This window comes from Cynocephalus volans, chromosome 15 (assembly GCF_027409185.1).
Source record: "Cynocephalus volans isolate mCynVol1 chromosome 15, mCynVol1.pri, whole genome shotgun sequence".
NCBI lineage: Eukaryota > Metazoa > Chordata > Mammalia > Dermoptera > Cynocephalidae > Cynocephalus > Cynocephalus volans.
In genome coordinates, this window is record NC_084474.1 from 66,252,021 (window position 1) to 66,277,001 (window position 24,981).

A 24,981-nucleotide genomic window follows, 5' to 3' on the forward strand; every position below is an offset into this window, starting at 1 on the left:
TGGTACGTGATCCACCAGCCCAGCAGAGTACAAGCTGACCAGAAAGGTGGATCCCTGGAGAAGCCCAAGACCCGAGGCAACCACACACACAAGACACTAATGGCCAACTGAGCAGTCACGGCGGGAGCCATACCAAATTGGCAACCACAGCAACATCCTAGTTAGTCATTAGTCTCAAACCGGTGGACTGTGAAACCCCCTGCCACAATGAATAAACACCAAAAAAAAGACACCAGAAATACAAAAAATCAAGAAAGTACACCACCAAAAGTTAATAAATCTCATACTCTAGATCCTATAGAACAAGAAGCCCTTGAAATAACTGACAAGGAATTTCGAGTGATAATTCTAAGGAAACTGAATGAGATACAAGAAAACTCAGCTAGACATCATGATGAAATGAGGAAAAGTATACAGGATCTGAAAGAGGAAATATACAAGGAAATCAATGTCCTGAAAAAAAATGTAGCAGAACTTGCTGAACTGAAGAAGTTATTCAGCGAAATAAAAAACACAATGGAGAGTTTAACCAGCAGGCTTGTCGAAGTTGAAGAGAGAACTTCTGAACTTGAAGATGGGCTGTTTGAAATAACACAAGGAGACAAAAAGAAAGAAAAAAGAATCAAGGACATGGAAGAAAATCTGAGAGAGATATCAGACAACCTCAAGCGCTCAAATATCCGAGTCATGGGTATTCCAGAAGGGGAGGAAAATGGAGATTCCATTGAAAACATATTCAACAAAATAGTGGCAGAAAACTTCCCAGGTATAGGAAAAATCACAGATCTTCAGATCCAGGAAGCTCAGCGATCTCCAAACATATTCAACCCCAAAAGGCCTTCTCCAAGACATGTCATAGTCAAATTGGCAAAACTCAGAGACAAAGAGAGAATCTTAAAAGCTGCAAGAGAGAAGCGTCAAATCACCTATAAGGGAGCCCCAATCAGGTTAACATCAGACTTTTCATCACAAACCCTAAAAGCTAGAAAGGAATGGGATGATATTTTCAAAATATTAAAAGACAAAGATTGCCAGCCAAGAATACTCTACCCTGCAAGGCTATCCTTCCGAAATGAGGGGCAAATAGTATATTTCTCAGACAAACAAAAACTGCAGGAGTTCACTACCACACGACCACCCTTACAAGAAATCCTCAAGGGAGTACTGGGTTTGGTTCCTGAAAAATAACTACCACTGCCATAAAAGCCTAAGAAAAATCTAAACCCGCTAGTACAATAAAAATGGAATTCATGAAGAGAAAACAAGCTAACAAAAACACTTTCTACAACCTAAGGAACCAACAAACACAGAAACCAAAGAGTAAATCAGAAAGCAAGGAACAAAAGACACCTAAGACAACCAAACAACGAATAAAATGCTAGGAATAAATCAACACCTTTCAATAACAACTCTTAATGTTAAAGGCTTAAATTCCCCAATTAAAAGACACAGACTGGCTGACTGGATCAAAAAGCAGGACCCAACTATATGCTGCCTACAAGAGACCCACCTCACCCATAAAGATTCACACAGACTAAGAGTGAAAGGATGGAAAAAGATTTACCATGCAAACAGAAAAGAAAAACGAGCTGGAGTGGCTATTCTTATATCTGACAAAATAGACTTTAAACTAAAAACCATAAAAAGAGACAATGAGGGACACTACTTAATGATAAAAGGACTGATCCATCAAGAAGACATAACAATCATAAATATGTACGCACCCAATGTTGGATCAGCCAGATTTATAAAACAAACTCTATTAGACCTAAAGAACGAAATAGACACTAATACCATAATAGCAGGGGACCTGAACACTCCACTGTCAATATTAGACAGATCATCTAGGCAAAGAATCAGTAGAGAAACACAAGATCTAAACAAGACTCTAGACCAATTGGAATTGGCAGATATCTACAGAACATTCCACCCAACAACCTCAGAATATTCATTCTTCTAATCAGCACATGGATCATTCTCCAGGATAGATCACATATTAGGTCACAAATCAAGTCTCAATAAATTCAAAAAAATTAGAATTATCCCATGTATCTTCTCAGACCACAATGGATTAAAACTAGAAATTAATAACAAACAAAACTCTGGAAACTATACAAACACATGGAAATTAAACAGCATTCTACTTAATGACATATGGGTCCAAGAAGAAATCAAGCAGGAAATCAAAAAGTTTATTGAAACTAATGAAAACAATGATACATCATACCAAAACCTGTGGGATACTGCAAAAGCAGTATTGAGGGGAAAATTTATTGCATTAAATGCTCACTTCAGAAGAATAGAAAGATGGCAAGTGAACAACCTAACACTTCACCTTAAAGAACTAGAAAAACAAGAACAATCTAATCCTAAAGTTAGCAGACGGAAAGAAATCATTAAGATCAGAGCAGAACTGAATGAAATTGAAAACCAAAAAACAATTCAAAAGATCAACGAATCAAAAAGTTGGTTTTTTGAAAAGATAAAGAAAATTGACAAACCATTAGCATGGCTAACAAAAAAAAGAAGAGAGAAGACTCAAATAACAAAAATTAGAAATGAAAAAGGCGATATTACAACTGATTCATCTGAAATACAAGGAATCATTCGAGACTACTATAAACAACTATACGCCAACAAATTTGAAAATCTGGAGGAAATGGATAAATTTCTGGACACACACAAGCTCCCAAAACTGAACCGTGAAGACGTAGAAAATTTGAACAGACCAATAACAATAAAGGAGATTGAAGCTGTTATCAGAAGGCTCCCAACAAAGAAAAGCCCAGGACCAGATGGATTCACAGTGGAATTTTACCAAACATTCAAACAGGAATTGACACCAATTCTTTACAAACTATTCCAAAAGATTGAAACGGATGCAAATCTCCCAAACTCATTCTATGAATCAAACATCATCCTGATACCAAAACCAGGTAAAGATATAACCAAAAAAGAAAACTACAGGCCGATATCCTTGATGAATATAGATGCAAAAATCCTCACTAAAATACTAGCAAACAGAATACAGCAACACATACGAAAAATTATTCATCACGATCAAGTGGGATTCATCCCAGGGATGCAAGGTTGGTTCAACATACGCAAATCAATAAATGTGATACACCATATTAATAAACTCAAACACAAGGACCATATGATCATCTCTATAGATGCTGAAAAAGCATTTGATAAAGTTCAGCACTCATTCATGACAAAGACCCTCTATAAGTTAGGTATAGAGGGAAAGTATCTCAACATAATTAAAGCCATATATGCCAAACCCACAGCCAATATCATCCAGAATGGGGAAAAGCTGTAAGTTTTTCCTTTAAGAACAGGCACTAGACAAGGATGCCCACTCTCACCACTCCTATTCAACATAGTGTTGGAAGTACTAGCCAGAGCAATCAGAGAAGAGAAGGAAATAAAGGGCATCCAGATTGGAAAAGATGAAGTCAAACTGTCCATGTTTGCAGATGACATGATCCTATATATCGAACAGCCTAAAACCTCTACAAAAAAACTGTTGGAATTGATAAATGATTTCAGCACAGTAGCAGGATACAAAATCAACACACAAAAATCAGTAGCATTTCTTTTCTCCAATAGTGAACATGCAGAAGGAGAAATCAAGAAAGCCTGCCCATTTACAATAGCCACCAAAAAAATAAAATACTTAGGAATTGAGTTAACCAAGGAGGTGAAAAATCTCTATAATGAGAACTACAAACCACTGCTGAGAGAAATTAGAGAGGATACAAGAAGATGGAAAGATATTCCATGCTCTTGGATTGGAAGAATCAACATAGTGAAAATGTCCACACTACCCAAAGTGATATACAAATTCAATGCAATCCCCATCAAAATTCCAAAGACATTTTTCTCAGAAATGGAAAGAACTATTCAAACATTTATATGGAACAATAAAAGACCACGAATAGCCAAAGCAATGCTCAGCAAATAAATAAAGCTGGAGGCATAACACTACCTGACTTTAAGCTATACTACAAAGCTATAATAACCAAAACAATATGGTACTGGCATAAAAACAGACACACTGACCAATGGAATAGAATAGAGAATCCAGAAATCAATCCACACACTTACTGCCATCTGATCTTCGACAAAGGCACCAAGCCTATTCACTGGGGAAGGGACTGCCTCTTCAGCAAGTGGTGCTGGGATAACTGGATATCGATATGCAGGAGAATGAAACTAGATCCATACCTCTCACCGTATACTAAAATCAACTCAAAATGGATTAAGGATTTAAATATACACCCTGAGACAATAAAACTTCTTAAAGAAAACATAGGAGAAACACTTCAAGAAATAGGACTGGGCACAGACTTCATGAATACGACCCCAAAAGCACGGGCAACCAAAGGAAAAATAAACAAATAGGATTATATCAAACTAAAAAGCTTCTGCACAGCAAAAGAAACAATTAAAAGAGTTAAAAGACAACCAACAGAGTGGGAGAAAATATTTGCAAAATATACATCTGACAAAGGATTAATATCCAGAATATATAAGGAACTCAAACAACTTTACAAGAAGAAAACAAGCAACCCAATTAAAAAATGGGCAAAAGAGCTAAGTAGGCATTTCTCTAGGGAAGATATCCAAATGGCCAACAGACATATGAAAAAATGCTCAACATCACTCAGCATCCGGGAAATGCAAATCAAAACCACATTGAGATACCATCTAACCCCAGTTAGGATGGCTAAAATCCAAAAGACTATGAACGATAAATGCTGGCGAGGCTGCGGAGAAAAAGGAACTCTCATACATTGTTGGTGGGACTGCAAAATGGTGCAGCCTCTATGGAAAATGGTATGGAGGTTCCTTAAACAATTGCAAATAGATCTACCATACGACCCAGCCATCCCACTGTTGGGAATATACCCAGAGGAATGGAAATCATCAAGTCGAAGGTATACCTGTTCCCCAATGTTCATCGCAGCACTCTTTACAATAGCCAAGAGTTGGAACCAGCCCAAATGCCCATCATCAGATGAGTGGATACGGAAAATGTGGTACATCTACACAATGGAATACTACTCAGCTATAAAAACGAATGAAATACTGCCATTTGCAACAACATGGATGGACCTTGAGAGAATTATATTAAGTGAAACAAGTCAGGCACAGAAAGAGAAATACCACATGTTCTCACTTATTGGAGGGAGCTAAAAATTAATATATAAATTCACACACACACATACACACACACACACACAAACCGGGGGCGGGGGGAGAAGATATAACAACCACAATTATTTGAAGTTGATACAACAAGCAAACAGAAAGGACATTGTTGGGGGGGAGGGGGAGGGAGAAGGGAGGGAGGTTTTGGTGATGGGGAGCAATAATCAGCTACAATGTATATCGACAAAATAAAATTTATAAAAAAAAAAAAAAAAAATAGCCAATTTGTAAAAAGAACCCAATTGTACATCAGCTGGGGGAATACAAAATATGGCATATCCATGTGAAGGCACACAATAAAAACGAACAAACTGGCAACAAAACTGCCATGGTTTGAATGTGTCTCTTAAAGTTCATGTGTTGGAAATTTAATCCCCAATACAACAGTGTTGAGAGGTGGTATCTTTAGAATGGGATCAGGTCAGGAGGGCTCTGCCCGCACAAATGAATTAATGCCATTATCATGGGAGTGTGTTGTTTATATTAAGGATGTGCTCCTAGAAGAAAAATGAGTTTGGTTGCCTTCACCTCTCCCACATAAGTGTTCTCTCTAGCCATGTGATGCTTCCTGCCATGTTATGCATATTATGCAGCAAGAAGGTCCTCACCAGATGAGGTCTCACAGTTGTAGACACCCCAGTCTCCAAAACCATAAACCCAATAAACTTCTGTGAGGTAAATAGAGTATTTTAGTCAGGTCCCCTCGCCTCAGGTCTGGCTGGGTGTGGTGCAGCACATCCTTTGTAAACAAGTTGTGTGGGAGTAGAGTTAGTGTGCATGCATGCCTGTGTATCCTTTTGCTTGTTGCTATTTGTGTGTGTTCGTCAGTGTGTGAGGCAGCGACTCTGAACCACCAGTCAGTAGAGCTCACGTCTAGAAATAAAGCCTATTATTGCTTCACCCATGGCTCCAAGGACCTTTTTCTGTTACCAAGCTTGTATACCTGCATGTGAAGGGTTTGTGACCCAGTCTGGACAACGGGCTCAAGAGGTCTGTGAGCTTGAGCCCCAGCTCTACAACTTCTATTGTTTACAAATTACTGGGTCTGTGGTATTCTATTATAGCAGCACAAAACAGGCTAAGACAATACCTAAAAACAGAGACAAATCCCAGAAATGTCATGCTAAGTGAAAGAAGCCAGACACACGACTATATATGATTCCATTTCTATGAAATTCTAGAAAAGGCAAAACTATACAAATAGAAAGCAGATCAGTAACTTCCGTGGTCATGGGCAAAGAGTAAAAAACAAGTGCAGAAAGGCACAAGGGAACTGTTGGTATAATGTTGGTCTAAAAGAAATATTCTAAAATCTGTTTGTGCTTATTATTGTGAGAAAAGGAAAAGCAGCCCCTGACATCCAGGAGCTAGGCTGGTGCTAACAGCCGGGACTTGGTGTTGCTATGAGCCAGTCTAGCATATAAAGCTAGTTCTTATTGTACTTATGTTGAAAATAAAAATTAAAAAAAAAATCACAGACCATCAAGTTTAAACCAGTCCCTTTGTGACTATAATGAATTAAAACAAAAACAAGACTACTCTGTAATCAAATCTGAATATATACAAAATATAAACATCTAAAACACAAAAATAACCCAATATTCCCCAATCCTGGCTGATAGGAGTGACTGCTCAAAATTACGTCTTTAACCTCAGCTTGGTCTTCCCTTCTATTATATAAGATTTAACATACCTAATCACAGAATTACTTCTGCTTCTTAAGCCCTGCTTTCTTAATTCCTTCACAAAGCAACCTAGCACAAGACCAATCCTGTAGACCAATCCTATGACTCTTTTACTGAGACTCCCTATGGTTCCTTATCATGTATAAAATATGACTGGTTCAAGTACAAGTATGTTCCTTGTGCGCATTGCTTGGAAGAATTGACAGTTGCCCATCTATAAACACTTATCCAAACTCATCAGACTATAAACTTAAAAATGTTGAATTTTGAAGTATATAAAGAAGACTTCAATAAAGCTTTAAAAAAAAAAAAAGCAAGTGGAGTCATTTCTTTTGAATAAATGAGTCAATGGCTCCAGGTACAAGAATTTGTTTGAGTGCACAGTAAAGCTGTCAAAACATAGAGCCGAGTTGCGTTTTATTCCCCTTAAATTAGTCTACTGTTAGAGCATTCCTCCAATTTGTCCCTATGCTCCTGTCTGTCCCAGTGATAGTACTGTTTAAAAATATCTGTCATCTGTCTTCTTCTCTTCAATCATTCTTTTCTTATTTATGTGTCTCTTATTCATTCTTGTTCCATATGAGTTTGGTTTGCTGAGTTCCATCTCCCCAAACACCACCAACACAACATGCTGATAAGAAAAATCTTTGTTTGTTGCTTACATTGATAACTCAAAGAGTTTTTGTAGTGTCTCAGAGGGGAAACACAAGGTCAGAATTTACTGGGAATTGGAATTTTCTTTTAAGAGTTGCCTTTTAATTCAGGGGCTTTATTAGAATTGAGTAAAAATCATGATGCAAAAGCGTACTATTGGTGGACACAGCAAGGCAAGGATTTTGAGGCATAGATTGAAAGGACAGATGATATTACCTGATGCTTTCTATGGAAGAGTTGATGCATCTTTTAGGAAGTTCCTGCAGTAAACATTCAAATTATTTGCTCAGGCAAGAGTCTCCTGGAATACTGAAGTTATGCTAAAGAAGACAAAATAGTGAAGTCACATTAGTATAGGTAGTAAGTAGTAAGCTATGCAGGGTGGAGGAACGCAGAGGGTACATAGTTTCAGTTCTCAAAGTCTAAACTGTGGTTGTGTTGAGGGAAGGAAAGTGTATACTTTCTGTTCTCAGGTTATAATTGGTGTATATTTTTTTCTGTTATTAGACTCTGTTCTAATGTCTGTGTTTACTGAAAACGTATTAATATTTTTTACAGTAATATTTTTCTTAGGACTTCTGAACCTGCAATGACTCCCAGTTGCTGATTTAAAAAAAAAAAAAAAAAAAAAAAAAAAAACTCTGTCTTATCTCTGGTGCATTTCATAAACTAATAATGACTTAGACTCCATTAAAACCTTATTCCTCAACGGCTAATCTTCTTTGTGTTCTTACCCTTTTCCACACAGGTATACTACTTTCCCTATGTCCCTGATACATATCTAATATTTTTGTTCCTCACTTCTTATTTCTATGTATTTTTTCTTCTTTGTACACATACATGTTCATCGTGCCATTTTCATGAATAAATAATAGGAAAATTGTATACTTAGAGAATTTCTATCAATATCTTATCCTAGAAAACAGTTTTTTTCCCACATATCCTTGGTATGAAAAGCAGCCTTAAGCAGTATAAAAGTTACTTTCCTTTCAATGTACATTCCTATTCAAAGAGTTTATAGAATGCTTTTTTCCCCAAGAAATGCAGCTTAAGATTTTACTGCTCAAACTTCAGAGAAATATGATAGCTAGCAGCATTAGCCTCACCTGAGAATTTGTTAGAAATGCAAAATCTCAGGCTCCACACCAGATCTACAGAATCATAGTCTACATTTCAGCAAGCCCTCAGGTGATTTATATACACATTAAAGTTTAGGAAGCAGTAGCTTAAGTTAGTTGCAGCATCTCTGAGGCAGTCTATCTAAGTGCATTAATATCAAATTGGAATTCAATTCACTTTATGAATGAGTGAATTGGCTCCAGGCTCCATAACTTCTCTGTATACCCCTGTCAGCTTCTCAAAATATTGTGTCCACCCAGAATTTGGGTCAGTTCAAAGTTAGCAAAGACCTTTTCTCACTTAGGCCATATGTGGTAAGGAAAGAACTTAAGAAGTACTTCGACTCAGGAAGTACTGAGACTTAAAGTCAAGCCTATATTACTCTGCAGGAAAAAATTCTTAATTTGACTGACAAATTTACAAGAATGCTAGAAATTCCTACTATTTAATTCTACTAAGCAGTATTAAATGTAATGTATAGAATATAATGAAAGAACAGTGTCTAAGTCATTATTAGTTTCTCATATGCACCAGAGATAGGATGGAGGCCTTTTGTTTCTTGGTGTTTTAAAATCAGCAACCAGGAGTCATTGCCGGCTCATAGAAGGTCTAACAAAAATATTACTGCAAAAAATATTCATAAGTTTTCAGTAAACACAAAGATTGGAACAGAGAGTCTAAAGATGGAAAACATATATACACATTATAACCTGAGAACAGAAACTGTATAGTTCCCTTCCTTCAACACACCCACAGTTTAGACCTTGAGCACTGAATGCTCCCCAGCCCCACATAGCTTACTCATTACTACCTATATTAATGTAACTTCACTATTTTGTCTTCTTAAGCCTCTGTCAGGAAAGGCCTTTCTTAGGAAGGGAAATTTTAACTGAATTTAAAATTTCAGGTTTAGTAAGAATTACCCAGATGAGAGACCGGAGAAGAGCATGTTAGTCAGAAAAAAGAAGCAATGACTACTCCTTAATATGCTCAGGAAACTAAATAGTTGGGACATGGATATTGGGAAGAACATTTGGTAAAATCTGATAAATCCAATAAAATCTGCAAAGTAATGGTAGATTCTTAAATTTATGTGATATGGTTTGTCCTTTATCCTAAGAGAAATACAAGCAATGTCTTCAATTAGAATGCTATCGCGTCTGACCAGAGTACGGACAATTTTTGTCTAGACTATTTGAATGGCAGATGGAATGAAAAAAAGCCTATTGATTTTAGAGTTATTTAGCAAGTAGGATCATTAGGACTTACTGTTTCATTGGAAAATAGAAAAAGAGAATAAAAAGCAATTGTTGCTACATTTCTGACTTGAAACAGAAACAATAGAATTGTTCTTCCCTCAACAAGACAACACTGGAGAAGAAGAAATTGAAGGAAAATAATGAGTTCTGGTTTAGATATTTTAATTTCTGGGTGAATATTAGACTTTCAGGTAAAATATCCTACATATTCTCTCTCTCTCTCTCTGTCTCCTCTCTCCATCTCACACACACACAAATACCTATGTAAAACTAAAGGACTGCTATTCTGTTGAGAAAGATATTAGCAAAAAATATCATTGGGGAGGATCTTAGGTTGCATCGTGCACAATATTTTGGGGGAGCAAGATAGAAATTGAATGGATTGGTGAGAAATCACATGAAGTAAGTGCAGTTAGAAGACTTTCTAGGCTATCTAGGTATTTGGAGATTGTAGTCTGAAAAATATGTTATCTGGGTGTCAGTAAAAAAGAGGAAGAGAGGATCAGATAATATTATTTATTACTAAATGAGTGACTAAACGGGGTGAGAAGAGCCAGGATTGTGCCTGCAGTATGACAGAAAGTTACCAGGATAAATCTTCCATTGTTGGCACCTGAGGATATGACTGCTTAGTCTTTATTCTCAGTTAAAGTTACCAAAAATCTGAAGGATTATGGGGAGGATATTGGATTTGTTCTTAAATCCCAGTTGTCTATAATTTTGGCCCTAAATAATCCTTGGACTATATTTGAAACCTTGAAGCCAACAATTTACTAACATCACATCATAATTATTCTTGATCATTTCCTATTCACTTTTACCCATTTTATTTCCTCTTACCCTACTATATTTTGATCTATTTATTAACTACCCTTACATTCTTTCTTTTTGCTAGTATCCTTCAGGATATAAAAAGCTCAGATATTTCTTGCCATAAAAAGAAATTCTATTTACACATCCAAATAGCAGCTGGCATTCTTCTCTCACTCTAAGCTTTGGTGGATTCAACTACAATCATTTCTTCTAGTTCAAAGTGAGTACGATCCATAGAAACTCCAAACTGCCATGCTTACAACTTTCCCTAAATCATCAAACATGTCTTAGTTGCTAAATCCAACCTTATTAGATTAAAAAAATTAATTAAAAAATTATAAATTAAAAATTAAATTTAAAAGTTGAAATTAAATTTTAAAAATCAGATTGAAAGTCTTAAAAATAATTATTAGGTTTAAAAAGCGAGGATTTTCCCCTGCAGAATATAAAATAAATTTATAATTTATACAGAACCATAATTTTGTAGGATAAATATAGAATGAAACTTAGAGTAACTGGAAGTAAAGATATTTTAAAGATGGGATTTCACAGTCCATAAATATTGAGAGCAACAGATCAAATCAGGTCTCTGTCTGATTCTCATATAAGTTATTCAAAACAGATCTTCAGAACAGTCCCAGACATTGATGGTAGATGAAGTGATTTTGCAGATTTATGTTTCTTAATATCTAGTCATGTGTTAATTATAGGGAGGATATTTATCATATATGCATATGCAATCTGATGAAAGGACCTTTGTTAAGCTGTTGAAAACATATGTCCATGTACCTGCATAGTTAGAACTTTCTGAGCAAAGAAACTGACACTTGAGTGAAAGGACTGTCCCCAGAATCTAAAACTAAATAGGAACCCTAAGATAGCAAGAGAGCTCCAGTGAAATTTAAAGTATTTATCTTTCCTCAGAGCTACATGTTCATATTTTGAAGGGGTAAAATCTAGAGACATCCATGTTCCCAGAGAAGATTTACTTATCTTTGAAAGACATGATTTCTCTCCTTCTTTCGGGAGAGAAGGAGGGAAGCTGTAGTCCCCGTAAGATTCATAGTTTGGGAGTTCCTCTCTTATGGTGCAACAATCTCCTTTTGGCTTGCACATGGCTCTCTTCTCGTGATTCTGAGGGAAGAATGGTGCATGGGGAATGGATGTGGTTATTGCGGTAAAGAGTAACCTGTCTTAGTTCTAGACAGATTTCAAGATAAAATAAAGGAATAAAAATACTAAAAACTTTAATGTGAAGTCATCAGCTGACCCCACACTGCACTGTACTTTAATGTCCTGAGACAGCAGAGGAAACAGAACACTAGACCTATCTCTACCTTTTGGAACTTTATTTCAACAGTTTGTTGTGATTGATAACTGCTGTTTTTTCCAGGCCCTGGAACAAGCAATTGCATCACAAGGAAACTCAACTTCTTCAAATAGCGAAATAATCAGCATAAAAAAGAAAAGAAAAGAAAATGGAAGTAGAGAGAAATAATCTTCTTGAGTTGTTATGGGGAGATAACTCCCTTTATTGTTATTTATTTAATTTAAGAAACATTCAGTGTTTTTTATTTTTCAGGCACTCACAAATTCTTTTCAAATATAAATACATTGATTCAAATTTAAATACAGATGAGTAAATTTACATTCAGAGTGGCTTACTCTCTTCTTCATGATTACACCATTTTTAAGTAGCAGAGCCATGATAAGCAGGCATTGTGGCTGTAGGTCAACATGATTTAATTGCTTAAATGCGGCCTCTTGGTTATTTGACTATATTGTTTTAGAGTTCTAATTTTTATGAGGATTTTTCTGCAATTTCAACTAAAAATATATTCTATATATTATTGTTTTGAGATTTAGCTATTATAGTTAAGAAGGTTAAATTCTGGCTACTGATATTGTTAGAGGTTTTTGTTTCCCTGTAAATTATTTAAAGTTTGGCTATTAATTAAGAGAATATTTTATACTAAATTCTGTTTATTTCCTGCCTCTTTCTTCTCATAAATTAAAATGGTAGTGCCCAATGTTGAAAATAATGTAAAGATCAGGAAGAATGGAGAATAAACCCAAGAATACAGAGAAGCATTTGGGTAAAAATATTTTCTGAAACTTTTACTGTATCCTCCAAACTTTCTGTCTAAGATTTATTCATCTGTATCAGACAATCCCCAAATACCTGTTATATGCCCCAAACTGGTTCACTTAGTGTTAGCATATAATTTTATTATTATACCTAAGACACATTTGACAGTGTAAGGGTGTGTGGTTAACAATTATGCTGTGATAAGAGACTTGAACAAGTCACTTTTACTAAATCTGGGAATCTCTGAGAAAACTGGAATTTTTGTTCAGGCTAGTCAAGTGTGCTTGGGTCTGTAGTTTTAGGATCCCTCTGAAACTTTCCAGTAATGCTAATATGGTGATGGAGTAAAAGTGTTCACTTGTGATGATGCAGGTGTCCTAGAGACATTGAAAGAGCATTCCTGATTTAGAATGTACACTGCAAAACTTATCAGTACTTCCTTTTTACTTTTTTCAAGAAAAAAAATTCAGAACCTAAACAAATGCCACCTATCCTAGTGGCTTTGGGGTTTGGCCATTATGATTGAGGAGGATGCTACTTACCTGCCCTTCCAATCTGAGATTTAACAATCTCCCAAACCACAAGCATATTTTTCTACCCTAGCCCTGGAAGCGTGTGGAAAGGTTTCTGATTCTAATATACAGGGTGAAATATCATGAGATGTAGTCACATTTCTGTATCACTGCAAGACACTTGTCTTTGGAAAAATAAGGAAATCTACAATTTTTTGTAAGAATGAGAACTATTTGGAATTCGTTTTCCTCTTGTAATGATAAAAAAAAATCTTGTTATCAAAGAAAATATCTAAGAAAATAGGGCAACAAAAAGCCAGCACACTTAATTAGTGAAACTATACTGTCTAGGAAAGTGTGATGCTCTACATCCAACATAAATAGCTTAAAAAGCAGTCCCTCAAAAAATGAAACAAATTTATAAATAAGCTGCCATCCAGCACTTTCTAGTTAATTTATTGAGTAATTTATGGCAAGCATTTTTCTAAGGCTTTACTTAATTAACATATTTCATTTCATCACAGTCTCATAAGGTAAGTACTATGATCAGTCCATTGCATAGGTGAAAGAAAAGAGTCAAAGAGTATTTAGGTAATTTTTTGGTAAATATTACGTGATGAAGCTATGCTTGCAAAATAGGCAGGCTGGCTCTGGATAGAACTTTATTTTGTTACTTTTAAAACAAGTTTAATTTGCTGTAATTTAATTACAGTTTTCACTTTGGATGTGTTTCGGTCTGTATAATGCAATCTGGTGAATTTATTTAATTTCAAATAGTGATCTAAGTTTATTTGATTAGTTCTGTAATTCACTGAAATATGCTCCTCCTCAACAGCCATTTATTTCCCTAACCTCAATCTGACAATATTTACCCATTTTTAAGGAATAAATTCCATTATTATGCCAATGATACCATTGGGTTTAACTTGGATTCACCACTGTCTCCTTTGCAATCCCATAGTACTCTGGAAAGTCTGTAGCCTTTGGTGGATTTTCCTGGACTTCAAAACAAAACTTAACTGATATTGTCATTCAAGAAACTTCTTCATTTGGAGCACTTAACTCCTCTAAGCATTTTTTCTTGCCAAGTCTATCTCCTGTATTTCTCTATGCTCTACATCACACACCTAAAGAGGCTTTTTTGAGGCACTAAATTAGATGAGGTGCCCCTTCTATGAGTTATCAAGGTCCTCAGAGGCCCCTTTCTTAAACAAAAATCAAAAGCATAAAGTTTGGTGCCTTTCTACATAGTGAATATAGCCACTTACAACCATGATCCAATCAAGATGTAGAACATCAGGAGCATTTGGTAATCTCCACTGTGCCCCAAACCAACCATTACCCACTTCTCACTGAATTAACCATTCTACTGACTTCCATCATAAACTCCATTTCTGCCTGTTTTTAAATGTTATATTAAGCAAATCATATTGAATATAGCCTTTTATTTCTGGCCTCTTTTGTTTCTTCATTTCTTCCATTTTACCCACGAGATCACAATCCAGCACTATTATTCCATCTCCCTTGACTGTCTCACGTCAAGAGCCTCTAAATTATTTGACTTTGGAACATCTGTTACATCAAATCTTTCAGTTTCTCAGTCTGAATTAATATCTATCACTCCTGTAACCCTTGATATATTACTGTTTTTACCTCTATCATTACACTTAAATTTTGGAATAGAATGGGAAGTATGTAATTTTTCTTATTTTTGTTTTCTTCTAAAAATCGTATTGTACCAAGAAGGCCTCAAAGAAAAGTTAGATCAGACCTATCTCCACTAAAATAGAAGGAAACTATTCCTACTTTTTAAAAAAGATTTAGTATATGTTTCACTTCACTGTGCATTACAATTCTTCTTCCTTTATCCTTTTACAATTTGATAATTTAAAATAATTTTAAATATAAGGAAACCATTGCAGTAATAATGGTAATTTTAAAATGTATCTATAACATATCTAGTACATATTTTACGCTCCTCTTTGATTTCACTCACGCATTTCAATGCATTTTCACTTTGATTATTCTAGCCACCTTTCTAAGTGATCTTCAAAGCACAGTATCAATTAGCAACACTATCATCTGTCACCCCCACTGCCCCTTCTCAACCACAGCTCTTCACACATTCCCCTTGGCAACACTGTACATTGACCTAAAGCACTTATCCAATTTATTTATTTATTTTTTGGCCAGAAAACCTTCTTTTTTATTTCAGGTATCTCACACATCATCTCTGGCAGCCTGAGATATACTTCTTACAATAATTACAGAGAATAATTTGCAGTCAGAGCCTGTAGGAAATGCTGTATGGAAATTGCTTCCCCAAATCGTAGGTGTTTCAGAAGGCCTCTGACTGACAGTTCTTAAATGCTGCTAACCTTGATATAATATTTTCCCCTTTAGGCACCATAGCAGTATGTTTTATTGGGCGAAGATGGGGACTGGGATGATGAAGGGAATTCTCATCCATTTTTACAATGCACCTCCTCAGAAATTATATCAAAGTGATGCTTATATGAAAAGGGCTGGTCCAGGTGACCACTGAGTGACAATGAGTGCCTCTTTTAGGAATAAACGGGCTCTGATTTCCCTTTCATTACTTCACTTAAACACCACTTTCCTCATTCTCTAGCACAAAGCCACACCCAGGTGTGAACTGCACACTCAGAATCCCAGCTCTGTCTTTCTCATTTATGAGCTAATGTAACTGCCCACGTGCTGTCACGGGAGAAAAGGCAGCAGAACTCCCTGCAGTGAAGATGTGCAAGTTCATTGCACAGCACACCCGAAACTTGGCAAATGAGTTCACATAAGATGTGAAACTTGGCAAATGAGTTTCTCTGTTAGTGAATTAGGATTCTGGGCTAGAGGGTGGAATCCAAATACATATTGGAACATAATACAGTAAAGGACCCATGTGACATTTCCCTCTTTTTTTTTTTCTTAATAGATTGAAAGTTATAACCTCCCTCCCTCCCCATAAAACTGAGGCTGTTCCTGGCCTAATTTCAAAACTAAGGGATATATTCTCTCATTACTGTTTCCTTAATGAGGGCATCCCTTGAGCTCGGGATTCTTCTGCCAACCTGAATCCATGGAATTAGAGTTAGAAGAAATCTTAAAACCTGTCTAATCCACTCTCCTCATTTAATATATATAAAATACAGTAGACCAAACACCTTAGTGGCTTGCTCAAGACCTCCTGAATTAGAGAGAACATTGGCCTCTGCCCCACGGGACTGCGAATGCTTCCCAGCAAGAGTCTTGAAGTATCCTAGGACTTGTGAGAGGGTTCCCTATCCTGCTCCAGCCCCTTCAAGGAGACATGACTTGCTTCCATAAATTAGTTAATAATCCAAGGAACTGAAGGATGAGTGCCTCTTGGATTTCTCCTCCACTCCCCAGTTCTGGGAGGAATGACAGGAATGTAGCCCAGATGCCTGCTAGCTCAACCTCAACAACGTACACCCCAACTGCCTGAGAACCAAAGTACCACCTGAAAACCAAACTCCATAACCAAAAACAAGCAGTTGGGGAATATGCTGGATTCTTACCATTCAAAAAATATGCATCTGTACCACAGAAGACTACTCAGCAATTAAAAGGAATAGACTATTGATGCACACGACTTGGATAGATCTCAAGGGCATGATGATGAGTGAAAAAAAAAAAAAAAACTAAAGATACATACACATTTGTATGTCTCCAGTTATATAATAACATTCTCCAATGGAGGACAGATTAGTGGTTGGCGGTGGTCAGGGTGAGGCAGGGTGAAGGGAGATCGGTGTGGCCACACAGGGAGTTCTCTGGTGCTGGTATGTTCTGTGTCTTCTCTGTGGCAGTGTTTTCATGAATCTGTACATGTGCAGCAGTACATAGAACTACACATGCAAATGAATGTGCCTAATACTGGTGAACTCTGAACGGGGTCTGTGGGTTGTACCAGTGTCACTTTCCTGGTTATGCCATTGATTTATAGTTACCTAAGATGTTACCATGAGGAAAACTGGGTAAAGTGTACACAACACCTCCTAGTATTTTTAGTTTCCAGGGAATCTACAATCATTTCAAAATAAAAATGTTCCAAAAAATTAACACCCTCTTTCTGGAAAAGGATTATACTTCCCAAACTCATGAGATTTGCTTTGGCCAAAAGAATGTGAAAAGAAGTCACATGTGCCACTTCCAACTCATGCTCTATTTTTCTTCTGACACAGTGACCAGTAATATTCCAGATAGGAGCAGCTCTGGCCATCCAGGTCTTGAGTGGCCCAAGGCCACAGCAACCTGCAGGGGACACAAGGTTGTGCATTTTTCACTAATGCACATTTGTAGTTGCACATCAGGGCTTGTGACTCACTGTAGCAGAACCCAGCCTGTCCTGACTAAGCTACAGAAGAGGAAGCCTTGCTCAGGAAACCCAGGGAGACCTGCTCTTTCCTGTTGGTGTCATACTTCTGGACACTTTTTAATTTACTTTTAAAAAATCACTGTAAGTTTATGAGACATTGAAATTTTTATCAGTGTACCAGCACTCGTCACATGTTAAGTGTTCAATAAATAGTTGTTCTTTAAAAAGTAAATTTTTAAAAAGTCTATTTTCATAAATGATATGCAATGTATTTGTTTGTTTCTGTCTTCGTGAATTCTTTATCAAATAAAGTATATAAGAATATAAAGAAAAAAATCTTTTCATTCCATATTATTTTAAATGTTTATTACTGTTGAGACATGGGAATGTTTGTTCATTTTCATTGCTACCTTTTAGTTCCATGCATTAGCAAACTAGTACATTTATTCTTTTCACTAGCAAGATGTTAGATTACTTTCATCCTTTCTCATTATAAATGATACTGTATCTAACATATTTTTACATACTTTACAGGATGCCCCATATTTAAATGTATTAGATATTTCTGAGATGGCGTCATAGTTTCTGCACCTATATTAATACATACTGGACATATCCTGTACTTTACTAACCAAAATAAATGGGAATGCTGAAAATGATCATAGATAGATTCTTTCAACATAATAGGAATGTTATTGAAAGGTATTATCATTTTTCTGAATTTTATCAATATATTAAATATAATTGAAATCAAAATCCCCAACATATTTTATATAATTTGAAATACTGAACCTAAAATTCTTTAGGTAGGGGAAAAATAAGAAAACTCAAAATAGTTTTGAAAGAAGGAAAAATTGAGAAATTCTTCTAGCAGACAGCAAACAAAAGTTGACTAGGGTTTACTTTTATACCTTGATAATTTGTTACATATCTATTACTTGCATTATTAGTTAAATTAAAGTGATAGTTTTTACTTCTGTTTTTAAAAGATGATGAAATTGTGATACTTACATAAATTCCTTATTCTATTTCATTTTTCCTGACAGCTTTGTTTAATGATGCAATGTTTATAATGAGAGTATTATAACATTACCACTTTATTTTATAACAATTGCCAATATCATTTTAATCTAAGTAGTAATGTTAAATATTTTCTCTATTCAACTATAGATTATATGTAATTCAACCTCTTGGATATCTGCCAAAAAAGGCTTATAAAAACTACATTTGTTGAATTATTTTATGTTAAAAGCTACGTACTTATTATCTTCATACTTAAAAGATTATTTGCCTGGATATTGAATTCTTTAGTCACAATTGTTTTTCTCAAGAAATCTTTTTGGTGAAATTATTATAGAAAATATAAGGGTAAGCAAATAATTATTTATTATTATTATTATTATTTTACCATTATAACTATCTCATTCTCTTTGTTATAATGTCCAAAGCATTCTTTTCTGTTTTTGGATTCCTGTAACTTTATGAAGATAGGTCTTGTGGTTTATCATTTTTTATTTCCCCTAGAACACAGGATATCATTTCAATCCCTATAGCATAATCTTTCAATTCAGACTACTTTTTTTTTATTTCCTCTTTGAATGTTTTTTGCACTTCATCATATTTACATCTCTTCCTAAGGAATACTTATTATGTATATTTATATTATACGATGTTCTTCCATAGCTATTCTCTCTCCCTCCCTCTCTCTCTCTCTCTCTCTCTCTCTCTCTCTCTTTGTTTCTCAATTGGCTTTTCTTAGTCTATCTGTCACATCACTTTTTTCCATCCCTTTTAGCTGTGTGTATGCATTTCTTTGTTATTTACTCTCTTGTTTTCATTTCTTTAAAAGATTTACTTTTTATTTCACATTTCTTATCATCTCATTTATATTTAATTATGCATCTACCTGAGCCAGTCTCTGCTTTGAGTTCATTGATTATTTCTTTCATTTCTGTGCATTTATGACCATATTGTCAGACTATTGTAGTTTTAGTCAAAATTTAGCTTATTGCAATACTGATGTCTTATGTACATTCTCATATGACACTTATTTTGTTCCTTTTGCTTTATTCCATGTTGGCTGTAATAATCTTGTATATATCCTGTTCTTGTTCCTTTTGGATTGTCAGTTATATCTGAGGTAGAAGCGTTGTTCCTGTTGTTACAGAAGCTTTACGTGGAGGCGGGATCAAACAGTAATCTGTACAGCAAATATTCTTTCCACTTCTGAGTAAATATTCCATGTTTTGGACTTAAATACAGAATGGCTTTTATCTTCTGGATAGATACAGGATATTTAAAAGAAAGCAGGGAGGAGAGGATATATGGCCATGTCCCAATTTACTGATAAAATTAAATTTTCTTTTTTCCTCACAACTTGAACTTTGTGTAGTTGATTTGTATGGGGGCTCTCTTCAGAGATTCAAAGAAATGGCTATTAAAATTGCTCATATTTACCATCTTCAAAGCATATTCCAGTTACATCTCTAACACACTGGCAGAAGGGGAAATACTACAGAAGATTCTAGCATAGAGAGTATTATGTGCTGAGCATTGACATGGCCCATATTCACTTCCATCCTTACTGAAAGGGAATTGCTGATTGGTAATTGATTCTATTCTAAGCAATGATTCAGTACCTGGGTTTCTTCCATCTTACAACTTCTCCATCTTTAACATGTGTTGTCAAATGTGCACTGTGATTTTATTAGAAAATATCTTGTCTAGGTGAGCTGAGACAGACCCTTGTAGCACCGGGTCCAGTCTAAGGCCCAAGGGGAAGGGAAATGCACACAGCACAGCAGCCACAAAGGTGAGCCGAGACCAGACACTTGCAGCACTGGGGCACAATCTAAGGCGCAGAGGGAAGTGCACACAGCCCAGCAGTGGCAGAGATGTGAGCCAAGACCCACGTGGCACTGGGGCTCAGTGTAACGCTCTGGGGAGGAAGGGAAACGCACACAGCCCAGCAGGCACTGAGGTGAGATGAGACCAGCACAACACCAGGGGCTCAGTCTATAGCCACAGAAAGCTAGAACAGGAGCCAAGGTGGTGTAATACAGATACCTCCACACCTTCTGTCACCACAAACACAGTTCACCACTACAGTAGCAGCCAGGGTCATTCTATAGACAACCTGCCACTCACTTTACTACACTGATATAAAAAGAGTCACCACTAGAGCCTGCAAATAAAGGGGGAAGTCTTTACCCTCATAGCCAACCCCAGAGTAACAGAAGAAGCAAGTTCTCTACCAGATGACCAAACATCAGTGAAAAAATACTAAAACTACAAACAAACAAGAAGATATGACACCACCAAAGGAATATAGTAATGCTCAAATCCCAGCCCCCATAGAACAAGGAATCCTTGAAATGTCTGAAAAAGAATTCTGAGCAATGATCTTAAGACAACTTGAAGAAATAAAAGAAGACTCAATTAGAGAACACAAGGAAACAAGGAAAAATATCCAGAACATGAAGGAGGAAATTTGCAAAGAGATCAGTACCTTAAAAACAGAATGTAGCAGAACTACTAGAAATGAAAGATTAACTTATTGAAGTAAAAAACACAACAGAGCTTAAGCAGCAGGCTAGAGCAAGCAGAAGGAAGAATTTCAGATCTCAAAGATGGTCTTTTCAAAATAACCCAGGGAAAAAAAGGAAAAAAAATTTAAATAATGAGGAAAATCTAAGAGAGATAGCAGACAACCTCAAGCGCTCTAACATACAAATTGTGGGTATTCAAGAAGGGGAGGAAAAAGGAAAAGGTATTGAAAACCTATTCAAGGAAATAATAACAGGAAACTTCCCAGGTGTAGAGAGAAATGCAGACCTTCAGATCCAGGAAGCTCAAAGGTCCCTAAACAGATTCAGTCCAAAAAGATCCTCTCCAGGATGCATTATAGTCAAATTTGCAGACCTCAAAGACAAAGAGAATTCTACAAGCAGCGAGGGAAAAACATCAAGTCATCTATAAGGGAACCCCTATCAGACTCACAGCAGACTTCTCAACTGAAACCCTACAGGCCAGAAGAGAGTGGAATAATATATTAAAAACACTAAAAGAAAAAAAAAATTGCCAGCCAAGAATTCTTTATCCAGCAAGGCTCTCCTTTAGAAATGAGGCAGAAATAGTGTATTTCCCAGACAAACAAAAATTGTGGGAGTTCACCACCACATGATGAGCCCTGAAAGAAATTCTCAAGGGAGTCTTTCATCTGGAATCTGAATAATGAGTGTCACTACCACGGATACACAAGAAAGAGCAAAACCTGACGTTAAAACAAAAATAACCATGAGAAAGAGCAAGAAACTAAATCATGCCACCTCAAATATCCAACTACCATTGAAGAAGAGAAATAAAAGGAGAAGTAATGATCAAAAGGTATTAAAATATCTAAACAAAAAGCAATTAAATGGCAGGAATTAGACAATATCTGTCAATAACCACCCTACGTGTGAATGGATTAAACTCCACATTCAAAAGGCACAGACTGACTGATTGGATTAAAAAGCTAGACCCAAGTATATGCTGTCTTTAAGAGACCCATCTCATGTATAAAGACACACACAGACTAAAAGTGAAGGGATGGAAAAAGATATACCATGCAAATGGAAAACAAAAATGAGCAGGAGTAGCTATTCTTTTATCAGATAAAATAGACTTTAAACCAAAACCATAAAAAGACAAAGAAGGCCACTATATAATGGTAAAAGTATCAATCCAGCTAGAAGACATAACAATCATAAATATACATGTAAGTAATACTGGAACAACCAGATATATAAAGCAAATGCTCAGACATAAAGAATGAAATAGGCCCTAATATGTTAATAAATGGGTGACATGAACACCCCGCTCTCAGTATGGGACAGATCTTCCAGGCAGCAAATCAACAAGAAGGCACAGGATTAAACTACAAGTTAGATGAACTGAACCTGGCAGACTTATACAGAACATTTCACCCAACAAGTAAGAATATACTTTCTTCTCATCAGCTCATGGAACCTTCTCCAGGATAGAACACGTATTAGGTCCCAAATCTAGTTTCAGCAAATTTTTTAAAAATTGAAAACATTTCTAGTATCTTTTCAGATCACAATGGACTAAAATTAAAAAATAATAATTAGCAAAACTCTGGAAACTATACAAATACATGGAAATTAAATAATAGGCTCCTGAATGACCTATGGGTCCAGGAAGAAATTAAACAGGAAATCAAAAAATTTTCTAGAAACTAATGAAAATAAAGATACATCATACCAAAACCTGTGGCATACTGCAAAAGCAGTACTAAGAGGCATATTTATCGCAATAAATGCTTACATCAAAAGAATGGAAAGACTTCAAATAAACAACCTAACACTATGCCTCAAAGAACTTGAAAAACAACAACAATCCAAATCTAAAGGTAGTAGACAGAAAGAAATAATTAAGATCAAAGCAGAGCTAAATGAAATGGAGACCCAAAAAACAATAGAGAAGATCAACAAAACAAAAAGTTGTTTGTTTTTTTTTAAAGGTAAATAAAACAGACAAAACATTAGCTAGGAAAACGGGGAAAAAAAAAAAGAGAGAGAGAGAGAGAAGACCCAAATAACAAAAATCAGAAAAGAAAAGGGAGACATTACAACCAATACCATAGAAATACAAAGAATCTTTAAAGACTGTTATAAACAACTGTACGACAACAAATATGAAAATCTGGAAGAGATGAAAAAGTTTCTAGACACATACAAACTACCCAGACTGAACCAAGAAGAGATAGAAAACCTGAATAGGTGAATAACAAGCAATGAGATTAAAGCAGTAATCAGCAATCTTGCAACAAAGACAAGTCTGGGTCCGGATGGCTTTACAGCTGAATTCTATCCATCTTTTAAAGAGGAGTTAGTATAAATTCTCCTTAAACTATTCCAAAAAATTGGGCCAGCCCCATGGCTCACTCGGGAGAGTGTGGCGCTGGGAGCACAGTGGCGCTCCTGCTGCGGGTTCCGATCCTATATAGGGATGGCAAGTGCACTCACTGGCTGAGCATGGTGCACATGACACCAAGCGAAGGGTTGCAATCCCCTTACTGGTCACAAAAATAAATAAATAAATAAATAAATAAATAAATAAATAAATAAATAAATAAATAAAAATAAACTATTCCAAAAAAATTGAAACAGAAGCTACTCTCCCAAACTCATTCTATGAGGCCAACATAACTCTGATACCAAAACCAGATAAAGACACAACAAAAAAAGGAAATTATAGGCCAATATCCTTGAGGAACATAGATGCAAAAATCCTCAACAAAATATTAGCAATCAGAACACAGCAACATATTATAAAATTATACAATATGATCAAGTAGTTTTCAGCCCAGGGATGCAAGGATGGTTCAACATACAAAAGTCAATAAATGTGATACATCACATCAACAAACTCAAGGACATCTATTGATTATCTCAATAGATGCTGAAAAAGCATTTGACAAAATTCAACATCCCTTCATGATAAAGACTCTCAACTAATTAGGTATAGAAGGAAAACATCTCAACACAATAAAAGCCATTTATGACAAGCCCACCACCAGTATCATCCTGAATGGGGAAAAACTGAGGGCCTTTCCCTCAAGAACAAGAACAAGACAAGGATGCCAACTCTTACCACTTCTATTTAACATAGTACTGGATATACTCTCCATAGCAATCAGGCAATAGAAAGAAATAAAGGGAGCCCAGAGTGGAAAAGACGAAGTCAAACATTCCCTATTTGCATATATTATGATACTACATATAGAAAATCTTAAAGACTCTATCAAAAAAATTCCTAGAGCTGGTTAATAACTTCAGTAACACTGCAGGATAAAAAATAAATGACCCCAAAACAGGTGCATTTATATACTCAAATAACGAACTAAGAGAAAGAGAAACAAAGTAAGCCCATTTAAAATTGTGACAAAAAAATAAAATACCTGGGGATTAGTTTAAACAAGGAGGTGAAAGACCTCTACAATGAGAACTACAAACCACTTCTGAAAGAAATTAAAGAAGACACAAAGAGATGGAAAGATATTCCATGCTCTTGGATTGGAAGAATTAACATTGTGAAAATGTCAATACTACTTAAAGTGATCTACAGATTCAATGCAATCCCAATCAAAATACCAATGACATTCTTCACAGAAATGAAAAAAAAAAAAAAAAACTATCTTACCCTTCATATAGAACAACAAAAGACCCCAAATAGCGAAAGCAATCCTGAGCAAAAACATCTCCATTTAAAAATG